Source organism: Pygocentrus nattereri, chromosome 17 (genome assembly GCF_015220715.1).
Source record: "Pygocentrus nattereri isolate fPygNat1 chromosome 17, fPygNat1.pri, whole genome shotgun sequence".
Taxonomy (NCBI): Eukaryota; Metazoa; Chordata; class Actinopteri; order Characiformes; family Serrasalmidae; genus Pygocentrus; species Pygocentrus nattereri.
Window position 1 is genome coordinate 26,425,031 of NC_051227.1, and position 12,165 is coordinate 26,437,195.

Below are 12,165 nucleotides of genomic sequence, written 5' to 3' on the forward strand. Positions count from 1 at the left end.
TCCTTAGGTCTTCACACACAAACTCCTCTCTTTCTTCAGCCTACATCCCTCCTACATTTCTCATATCCTCTGCTTTTATGAAGAGCCTGTTCAAGTCTCCAGAGCCCTTTGCAATACTTTGTCTTCAGCATAGAAACTCTTTCTCTCTCAGACAAAAGCCCTGGTCAGCCAAATCCCAGAGATTAACTCCACTCTAAGATAAATAGCAGAGCAAAACATTCATCTCCAAATAATACCTTCTCTCCAGTAGTGACAGCTTCATATGTTGTGTCAACTGTCGTCTCATATACTAACCTCAATAGGAGGATCTATAATCACCAAAATCCCTATATTGTGCTGTTGTTATGAGACAAGGCATGTGGATATATATCCACATATTTATCTGTATTGGTTCTCTGCCTTATATGACAAACACATACCCCTACCCTGAAGATGTTAATGGTCTTGGGTTTTTTCTACTACTTTCAGAAATTGATAAATTCATCCAAAAATCATTCAAAATCTCATAAAATACATATAACGCACAATTTTTTTATGTGAAGAGCTGTCACGATTGGCCCCTCCCAGTCCTCCATGTATGTGCTTTTGTTTTGCTTCCTTGTTTTGATTCTTCCCTGTCCTGCCCCCTTGTTTCTAGACTCCACCCTTGATTGGTCCTCACCTGTTTCTTGTTAACCCCCTTGTTAACCACCTGTGTCTCGTTAACCTGTGCCTGTATTTAAGCCCTGGGTTTTCCCCTGTGAGTTTGCTGGTCTTTGTAGTGTATTGTATCATTTGGTGTTTATTCTGCTGGCCTCCGTTGTTTGTTTAGCCTGTTTTCCTTTTTTGTAATGTCTGTCCCTCATTCTATGTGTGCTGGCTCTCTAACCCTGGACTGTCTTGACCCTGAGAATGGATTTGCCCCTAATAAATACCGCTTCTGTTAACACATACGTCTGACTCAGCATTGCTCCCCAGCGTTACAAGAGCTAATTAACAAAACAGACTTTCAGAGAGTTTCTGTTGTTTATTTGAGTTTAACTGGCCCACATCCTACATTTTTTCCCCAAGGTCCATTTATGCTGTTTGTGTGGTTTTCTATACTCAAGTTTTCATTAATTTCTACTTGACCATTTTTCAATTTAAATGCTAAATGATATCTGTTCTAACTGGCTGATCTTTAAGCAGGACATATAAACTATATAAAAAAATGTAAAAATAACACTCAAGAATGAACTACTGCACTATACAAACTCAAACCACTGAAAGGTTTTGTCCAATAATGTTTTCCATCAAAACATCAAAACATTTTGATGTTTTGCATTGAAACATAATTTTGATTTTAGTGTACCAGTATGCCAGCCATTGTACCAGTATGCCATTGTGCCTCATTAAAAAAACTGTCTAGGCTGAAAAACATCTTATAACTTCAATGTGAATGGGTGGGACTGAAATGCTGTTGGATAAATAGGTGGATATACGTAAATGTGTTGGTTTTCATGACCAGGGACAGATTTTGCTGTTGCGAGGCCACTGGGCAGAAGTGTCTTTTGGAAATAATCAATAAAAACAAATACTTTCAAAGCTGCATATTCAAAGGTAAGATTATTTTTACTTCTACATTGGATCAAGTTTTCAAGCCATCTTGTGCCTTAGCTCAGAGGCCCCCCAAAGCCCCTGCTAGTCAGATGCCCCTGGGCACTAGCCCCACTGATCAGTAATGACATAACATAAACACTGAATTAAAAAATGGACCAGTTTGCAGCTTAATTTCCATGTATGTACTGTATGGGCTAGAGAGTAAGTGATACGCTTTGAAACTATGACAATGCTTTCACACTACATCAAACTTTTGATCAAAAAGTGAGGAAATTTTGGTGTCAATGCCATGGGCACTTTAAAAAAATTTACAATAGAAAATGGAATATGCATTTCGCAATCATGGATCAAAGTGATGCATTCGCAACCTTCAAAGATGAGCATGGTCATATGACATCTGTCTATATCTCATTGTAACAAAATCTCCTGCTGGCATCATGTCTCATGCCCAGTGGCAGTTTGCAGCTCATGGGGTCTTGCTGTGTGATGAGTGGCTATGAAAGGCAATGCCAACAGCCAGGAGCATTATTTCACACAGTGCAGCCTAACACTGACCAAACTCATCGTACACAACATACAGTTTATCTGGCCTTGAGGCTGCTGGTGTGTGTTGGGGGACTTTTAATTATGACAGTCAGCAAATCTGTCAAAGTTGATTTCACTCAACATCAGTTTACATAGTTGGATTGATTGTTTCAATAGGGGCCAGGGAGTAGTGAAGGGAAAAGAGCAGCAATACAAATTCACTAGCAGTACAGCCAGGCTTTCAATGACTGATATTTTCAGCCTTTGTTCAAGTGCTTTTAGTGTACATAAAGAACAGAGCAAGACAGAATGCTGTGCTGTGAATGTAGAACCCACTATTTCAATTACATTGAAGCCTCTGCACAGTTCTTATAGCTATTTGGTCCACTATAACCCCTATAAACATTTACTCAGCTGAGGAGATCCACAGCAAGACACACATTCTGAGAGTAAGCCAATTATTTACCCCAAAGTCAGTGCCAGAGCATTTAGTAAACACCAATTCCCAGCTCAGTCAGTCCGCTGTGTCAAATCTGTCACAATGTAATGTTCTGTCATGTTGGTAATTTGACTGCTAGAGCTACCCAACATGACACATATGACAACAGCACTGCGATTATCCTGCATGCACTGGATCCCTATAAACCCACAGGAGAATATTCCACCTTAAACTCTTCAAACACGTCCTCAGCCTTCTCCCTCAGGTCTCTCTCGCCTCATTCCACAGGGGAAGTGTAGGTTTTCCTGAGCCCTATGACCTTGTACCTCTGCATGGCTTCTGTTTTTTTAAAGCTCACCTCTGCCTGGCCTTGCACACTCAGGTATCTGTCACTGTCCACTTCAGTGAGATGTGGAGTGAAAGGGAGAGAAGCAGGTGAGTGATAGAATCAGGCAGCGGGCCTTGAGGAGAGACACATGCCTCATCTTCACCCTGACATTGATGTGGGGTCAGATTCCAAAGACTTAACACCCCAAACTGACTTATGATTGAATGAGAACATTTTCCAAAAAAGAGAATTTATTATTTTATCTCCCAAAAACGAGCCATAAAGATATGAATTCAATGATTATGTAGTTTATTAATGAATGAATTAATTCATTCATTCATTCACTTAATCAGTTAGTCATTAATGTACGCAACAAGATGCACTTTTTAGAACACTTGTTTATGAATTAATGAATTAATAAGTATATAAAATCATTCATTCATTCATACACATTTATTTATGCAGCACTGTGTATACCATGAAATCTAATTGTATGAATGACAAATGAATTAAACCATGTCTTCTTTGCTCACTCACGTAGTGGTAAAGAACTATCGCACTGGCTGTCTGTATGGATAGATTTTTGCTGCTATTTTTTGAAGCGCTAAGTGACCTAGCACCCGCTTACATCACAGAAAGTCCATCTATATTCCACCATTTGAGCTTAGATCTGCAGGTAGTGACCTTCTACAAATACCTTCTGTAAAACACAGAAAACATTGAGAGGCCTTTTTTGGATTCTATACTTCTAAAATGTGGAACTCAATGCCACCTTTTATTACAAAGTCAAGCTTGGTGCTTACATTAAAGAAACATTTGAAAATGTATCTCTTTAACTTTGTCTCTCTGGGGTTTCTCTTTTTAATTTGATCTGTCATTGTCTTAAATGATTTGTAAATGTATACTATAGTTTTTTTTCTATTTCTGTTAAGCTTCATCATCAGTCTGTAAAGCACTTGAACAGCAATAGGTATGAAAAACCTATACTGTACTGCTTTACTGCTTTTAAGCTATTGCGCATGAAATAAAAACAATGAATCATAAGAAACAGTTCATCTGCAGGCTTATTAATAAGTTTTAAGTTTAAGTCTTAAAGTTATTATTTTCTTCATCTACCATAAATCATTTGATAACTACTATGAATGAAATGAATATGCAAGTTGTGTATTTATCAGAGTGAGGAATTGAAGTGTAAGCCACATATGAGCCCTTGCAGTTTAAGGAGTTTTAAATGAACCTAAACAGTTTTCTGGCAGAAAGATTCAAACGTAAAGTAAAGCCCTCGAAATTTAATCACAACTTCACTCACAGCTCAGTGCACCTGTTACTAAGTGTTACTTTTAAGGAATTTTGTAGCGTGCTTAGGCTAAATGTAGGGGAAATAAGTTTGCGATAGATGACTTTAAACCTCTCTCACCGGGCCACAGGGACCTTGCCTTGGTGGCAGCAGCTCTCCGAGTGATTTTTAATCAGTGAGTATGACAAATGCTAAACTGGTCCCTCTTCTCCTCTGTCACTGATGGCCTGCAGGCCCTCTCATCTTCCCCAGTGAGCCTCCGTGAAGGAAAGAGGCACAGCCATTACGGCAAACTCTGCAGCAGTCTTATCAGCTCCTCTCGACTTCCCCTGCCTCTCTGACTCACCCGCCGAGGGGCTACGGAACAGGGAGACTCCAGCCCAAGGCAAGAATATTAAAAAAAAAAAAAAACTGCCTGGTGGCCGTCAGGGTTGTCATCCATCTTTATCATGGATGGATCAGGCCTGACAGAGAGTGCTAATGTGTAGGAATGGCTCTTTTCCCAACTCCGCATAGGTTTTACTTCCTTAGTATGAGCTGTGCATTAAAAAGCCCTTATAAAAACTGATTTTCTTACACTTAATTTGATGGTATACGTAAACAATTTACTTTTCCATATTTACACATATGCCCCCCGTGACCCTGACGGAGAAGCGGCTTAGAAAAGTGATGTATATTTACACATATTTCCAAAAAAATATTTAAACATTTTAGCCTATAGCAGGTTAGCCCTGCCTATTTAAAGCATGTATTTTTCAGAAAAATGCACAAAAGCCACAACAACTAAATATAATATCAGCTTTTTTAGTATTTATTGCGTCTACTTATTGAGTACTACAACTTCCATTCTTTTCGGGAGACTTGTTTTCAGTTGTTTTAAAGAAATCCACAGCAAGTCACCCCAAAGTTCAGTCTTAGAAGTTAGTTGCATTTTCTGCTTCCCATGATCCAAGAAATTCCAAACACAGTCATTGATGTTGAGGTCTGTGATGATCAGTCCATTGTTCTGAGAGCAGCAGCATCTTCTTTGTTTGATTTGGACATTTTCAATTTCCTTTTCTTAGTAGCAATTTCTTGACAGCTACACATTCTTTCAGACCCATCACATTCAGTTATCTTCTCACAGTAGAAGGATGGACAGAAACACCTGTGTTTTTTTCTCAGATCTGAAGCAAGAGTGGAGCTTGATTTTCTCCTCTTTCTCAAAAAAAAAGCTTTAAGTCCTGTTTATCTGATGGTGACTGTTTTCATGGTCTACCAGGTCTTGCACAGTTGTTAGTAGTTTAATTCTAAGTGGTAACAAAACATTGGAAAATGGTCATGTAAAACTGAACTACAATAGTTTTTGATATACAGATGTACGTAAATATCATAAGTGAACTTGAGGGGACAAAATCCATCCATCCATCCATCCATCCATCCATCCATCCATCCATCCATCTATCCATCCATCCATCGTCATCCACTTATCCGAGTCCAGGTCGCGGGGCCGGAGCCTAAGCAAAGAGGCCCAGGCCTCCCTCTCCCCCACCACCTCCTCCAGCACTTCCAGAGGGATACCAAGGCGTTCCCAAGACAGTTGAGAGATATAATCCCTCCAACATGTCTTGGGTCTTCCCCAGGGTCTCCTCCCCATCAGACATGTCTGGAACACCTCCCTAGGGAGGTGTCCAGAGGCCATCCTTACCAGATGCCCGAACCACCTCAACTGGCTTTTCGCAACGTGGAGGAGCTGCGGCTCTACTCCAAGCCTCTCCCAAATTGCAGAGCTTCTCACCCTATCTCTAAGGGAGAGCCCAGTGACCCTGCAGAGAAAGCTCATTTTGGCCGCTTCTTGTTCTTTCAGTCCCTACCCAAAGCTCGTGACCATAGGTGAGAGTCGGAACGTAGACTGACCGGTAAATTGACAGCTTCGCCTTCTGGCTCAGCTCTCTCTTCAACATGATGGACCAGTATAGGGTCCACATTACTGCAGATGCTGCACCAATCCACCTGTCAACCTCTCGCTCCATCCTTCCTTCACTCGTGAACAAAATCCCGAGATATTTAAACTCCTCCACTCGGGGCAAGAATTCACTCCCGACCTGGACAGAGCATTCCACCCTTTTCCAACTGAGGACCATGGTCTCAGATTTAGAGGTGCTGATTTTCATCCCAGCCACTTCACACTCAGCTGCAAACTGGTCCAGAGAGAGCTGGAGGTCCGGGCCTGATGACGCCAGCAGGACCACATCATCTGCAAAAAGCAGACATGAAATCCTGAGGCCACCATACTGGTGACCCTCCACCACTTGGCTGTTCCGAGAAATTCTGTCCATAAAAGTTATGAACAGAATCGGTGACAACGGACAGCCCTGGAGGAGTCCATCCCTAACTGGAAACCAATCTGATTTAGTGCCGGCTATACGAACCAAGCTCCTGCTCCGTTTGTACAGGGATTGAATGGCCCGTAACAATGAGCCCCTCACCGTGTACTCCTAGAGTACTCCCCACAGGATCCCCCGAGGAACATGGTCGAATGCCTTCTCCAAATCCACAAAAAACATGTGGACTGGTTGGACAAACTCCCACACACCCTTCAGGACCCTGGTGAGGATAAAAAGCTGAGGTGACAAAATAAAATATAAAAAAGGGTATGTCATCTTTAACAAAGCAGGAATATGCTTTTGCTTCTCTTTTGCTAATGGTACTCTATCTGACTTATGAATGCACAGAAGGTGAGATAAATGTGAGAAAATGGATGCAATTATCCTCTATGACCCTCATCATTACAAGAATGACTTTCATTGCTTTTTTTTATTATAGGGATATTGGAAGAGGCTTTATTGTGATTTGGAGTTTTATTTGAAATGTTGGACAATGAGGTTTCTTTGCACATAGTAAAGGTCTTGACTACACATCTTCTCTTCTGATAATTTTAATGCCATTGAAATGTGGCCCCTGTCTGTGTGTTGCTGTGTGTGTTAGATGCCTTTTGAATGCGTATTTATGCATATTTCACTACATACGAAATAAACCCCTTATCCCAGGTATTCATGTCTGTTCACAATAGCTTGTCCTAACAGTAGTCTGCCACCACAAACTCACTGGGTGAGACACAGATGGCCCTAATCATCACTTGCTGGAATTGTGATGTGTTATTGTTAATGGACCATTACACTTTGTTGAGCAAAAAAGAAATCAAACGCCATTCTCCATTAAAGCTTAATGGCTACCTTTTCATCTTGGCAATAGCAAGCATCTAAATACCGCAGGCTGCTCTCTCTGAGGGTGTCAGGATCAGCAGACACGGCATGAACAGCTCAACAGTAATGTCTTATGCATTTTTAAAGCCATGCAAAATGCGAGTGAAATAGATGATTTTATGTTGCAGTGCCCAGGCATACTCAGTCAAGGCTAATGTTAAAAGCAAAATATGAATGCAGATTATGCAGGAGCGGATGTATGTAGGTTTATGGCAAATCCCTACAAGGCTGGGGTAATAACTCAGCCCCCATATGGTCACATCTCCGAGGCCAAACTGGATGCTAATTTGCTAAGTTTCTCCAACTGTGAAGTCAGTTAAAACCAGTGGAGGATATCTTGAGCTCCAGGGTGACTCTGAGCCATCGCTTCCTGTATCTCTCCATAGGTTACTGCAGCCTTGAGCTTTCTTCACTTCACCGCCAGCTGTCATTATCTTATGCAGCCTAGTGACTTGACACAATTACAAAGAGAATGAGGTGTCCAATATTTCCCGTTGCCCTTTGCCTCCTAATTTCTCCATTCGTAGAGCACATCGGGGCCTCTCCCTCTGCAAGTTTATATATACCAACTTGCCTCGTGGGCACATTTAAACTTCTACTCCAAAGGGTGAATTGAAAAAGCTTCCAGTTCAGAGAGGTTGGGGGAGAATGAAATGCATTTAATATTGCTGTAAGAGCGCAGGTAAGAAATCTAGAACTGACCACCTGTATGCAAATGTTTGGGCACACCTGGCCAATTTACATATGTTGGTGATTTTTGTGGAGTGAATAAAAACAAACAGCCTCTGCATCAAACTATTTTTACAAATAACACTTTTCTGCAAATTTAATGGACAGTTACTACACTTGACTAACTTTAAAAGCAGAGTGTTTCCATTCTTGTTTTAGGAGTTTTACAGTTCTGTGATATTTTCTAGCTCTGTCATATTTTGCTATCTTTAAGATAGCAATAGCATCTTCTACATCTACCCATTCCTGAAGCTTCAGCTTATGTTTCTTCAAGTAGTTCATGAAGGTTTTTGAGGTATGTTTTGAATCATTATTGTGTTGTGGATGCCAGCCTCTTTTCAGCTTCAGTTTCCTGACTAACTGTGTTAAACTGCTTCCAGAACTTGTTCATTCTTCAATCTATCAGTGCAGTGCCACTGGCTGCCACGCAACAAAACATAACAGATCAGCTAACATGCAAGCAAGTTGGTAAGGTGTTCTTTCCATCATTTGCTGCTGTTTTTTCTCTACTGCTGTGCTACGTGTAAACTACTGTGGCTAGCGAGTTCCATTTTCACTTCATCAGTCTATAGCACAGTGTCTAGGACTTATCTAGTTGTTGTTTTGCATATTTCACATGTTGATTTTTGTGATGAGGTCCTCAGGCAGCTGCTTAGAGAAGCTGATTGTTGAATGTTAGCATAAGATTTGAAGAGTCAGAAATTGTATTATGTTAATAACAATTCTTGAATGCCTAGCCAGTCCTAATGAATCAATTAAGGCATAATGAGTTAAATTCTGTGTCTAAACTTTTGCATATGCTTCAAGTACTACTTTAGAATTTTATTTATGCTTGCTCAAGTTCTATGTGTATACATATGTATTCATTAATTTTATGCCAAGCACATGTTTTGAAAAGAAATGTTATGGTCATGTACAATAAATAGAACAGAAGCAGGAGTGTGAACTTGACTGCAATGGCAACGCATGAAAATCCACTGGGGAGAAAAAAACATCATTTGAAGCTTCTATAAATATCAATGCATGCTTTCTGGGCACCTTTATATGATATTGCGCTTCAGTTCAGCAAAGAGAACAAACTGTCCTAGACAAGGTGTCACTACACAAGTCTTTGTTTCACCAATATAAAGAACATGACACAGTCTTCAATACAAAACAGATAATGTTGCACTTGCAGTTTAGAACCATATCATCCAAATAAGGATCTACAATTTTATCTATTCCTGTTTGTTGATGATTCACATTTACACGTTGATGCAAATATGTACAGAAAATAAACAACACCTGCAGTATACACAGGAGATCACATTAACACAGGAGGTATTAATCTAACAGCGGCATTCTTGCTGATATTTTGTGTAATGCATTTCAATATTTTAGTACATTCTCAAATGGAATTCCTTATATTGTAAATATTTATGTACACTTGAGCATGCATATTACTTAACAAATGACAGATTTGCTGCATATGTATATGTAACCTTAAATATGTTAATACATTCTCAAATGATATTCTTTCTATTAATCAAATTCCAATACTAAATTAAGTATGATGAAGAAAAATGCCACAACATCTAATCTGATTGGTCTAAAGTGATGAAATCTGTGTATAATTATACCCTGGTATAACATTTAACAGTACCCAGTGAAATGTATTTGTTAACATGTAATTCCCATAATTTTATTTACAACCAAATTTGGATTTTCAATTGTTTTGTTTAAAAGTCAGTGCTCATGGGTGGTGCAGCTATCCATGTTTTTGGCCTACTGTCAGGAGCTTGTGAGGTTGATCCCTGACAATCAAGGGCCAAGAGTTCAAGTGAGGATTGCCCTATCCACACACCATTACTGGGCATGATGCAAGCCAAAGTGCATTACTGTTACTCATGTAACAGAATTGGCTGTTACTGTTCCCCTCCAAGTATGTTGAGCTATCTAATGATGTTATCAACAGTTAGAGCATTATGCAGCATGTTGCTAGCCAGTGCAGTCTGTTAGTTGATGTAATAGATGTGGCGATTGGCGCATTAGCAGCAGTTTGAAACGATGTGCTGGCTTGCTTCACAGGTCTCAGAGGAAACCTGTGCTAGCTTTTGATCTCTGAGCACTTGTAGTGTCATAACTAGTGGGTGGAATTGGACACATCTTAAGTGGAAAGAAAATTGGGGGGAAAAAATCCCCCAAAAATTGAATCCATAAAAAAAAATGTAATAAAATAATAATAAAATAAATAAACAAAGAAATAAAAGACTGTCTGCACTCATTTTGAAATGCTCAGGAGGCATGGCCATACAAGTAGGCTAATGGGAAGGTGCACACTCTCTTTAATTGTGTCTGGGGTGTGGGCAGTTTTGTGTGGGATTTTTTTACTGTAGTGTGACAGTATGGGGCTGCAGGTGACCTTCCCCATGAGTTTGGTTGTATTAATGTGCCTCTGTGTTTGGTTGTTAAATGAAGAGTACTACTTGCAGCACAATCACAATCTTATTCTCTGACGCCACTATATAAACCACATGACAGGCTGTAGTCCCACGACCAGAATTAAATATAAATTCCAAACCATATTGTTTGATCTTCAGATGTACTCAAACAAATTCAGAGAACATATGGAACTATACAGTGAAAGATTTCAGATATGCTCATTGGACCCAAACAGGATTTTTCCCCCATGCCCCCATTTTGCTAGCTGATATATTGTAAAGTTACAGGCTAATAGCTGTCTAAATTATACAAATATATTACCAGCTAATTTGTATATGGCTAATGAGGCTCAGGAGGTGCTCTAAAGCATTACAATTTAAATTACATATAACTTTCTCAGCATTCTTGACCCCAAGGTCTGTCTCATAATGCAGTATTTCTTGCTTATTCATTCGTTCCCCTCAGATGTAGCTAGGGGGAGAGGGGAAATAACATGGCATATAATGGGAGATGGAAGGGAAGGACACAATAATACAGTAGTGGCGTTTGCATTCAGGACTTTTACTTTGCTTCCCACATGCAAAAGTATATAATACAAGAGCATTACTTACACAAAGAGATGGTGCAATAAGCTGAACAGAAACTGAGTATAGAACAAAAGAAAAAGAGTTAACTAACCATTAAGTATGCAAAAACATTAACTAATGGAGCCCAACCAACCGCAAGGGTAGATGCTGGACGGTGCCAAAGAAATGAACCAAAGAAACAAGTCTAACCTGCCTAGCCAAGTCTAATCCCCACCAAAATACAGCGGGTGGCACTCGCCCTTTACCCGATGTGTCTAAACAATCCAACCACTACTGTGTATGCATATGTATATAGGCACGCCCAACTTGCCTGTCCACACCTCGCATTGGAGAGGAGAGAAAACAGAGAGAGAGAGAGAGAGAGAGAGAGAGAGAGAGAGGGCTAGAGAGGGAGCACAAGAGACTAGTCTACTAGTTACATCTTCACAAGTCAAGTAGAGCAGTTTGCCACTATAATTCTCAAACATGCTAAATGCTCCCCCCCTCTAAGTGGCCACAGGTGAGTCTTTTTATCTGCCAAGGCCAGCCCCTCATCAGAAAATAGCCATTTGTATTGGAGGAGAGAAGAGCACAGCCAAGCATTGGTCCATTGCGCGCACAGCTGCACCTTGATCTGCTTGGGGGAAAAAAAGGAGAGAAAAAGAAATAAAAAGAAAAACAAAACATATGTGCTTCGCTGGCATGTAACAATGCACAAGAGAATTAATTCCAGACTGAGTATCTAAACTTGGATTAAGAGTAAAAGTTGTTCTCTGCTGTTAAAGAATGAATTAACTGCAGCTGCTATGTTTGTTTGGTTTTGTGAAGTTGAAACTTCAAGCTTATCTAAGTTGAAAGTTTGTTGAAGTTGAATCTACTTTATTAGACTGACCCCAGATCAACTATCAACTAAACATACCTTTATCTTTAAGCTTTTTCTCTTCATCTCTTTTTTCTGTTTTTCAGCGCCAGATTCATATAGCCTCTTTGAGATTTGTTTAACCAGTTGCTTTTTCCCTTCAGTCAAGCATCTTAGA

General features: G+C 40.0%; 1 protein-coding gene across 7 annotated transcripts in view; it reads right to left on the reverse strand.

Moving 5' to 3' along the window:
* cadm2b (cell adhesion molecule 2b) overlaps positions 1-12,165 on the reverse strand; it is a 226,605-nt gene that overhangs the window by 114,639 nt on the left and 99,801 nt on the right. The window lies entirely within an intron of this gene.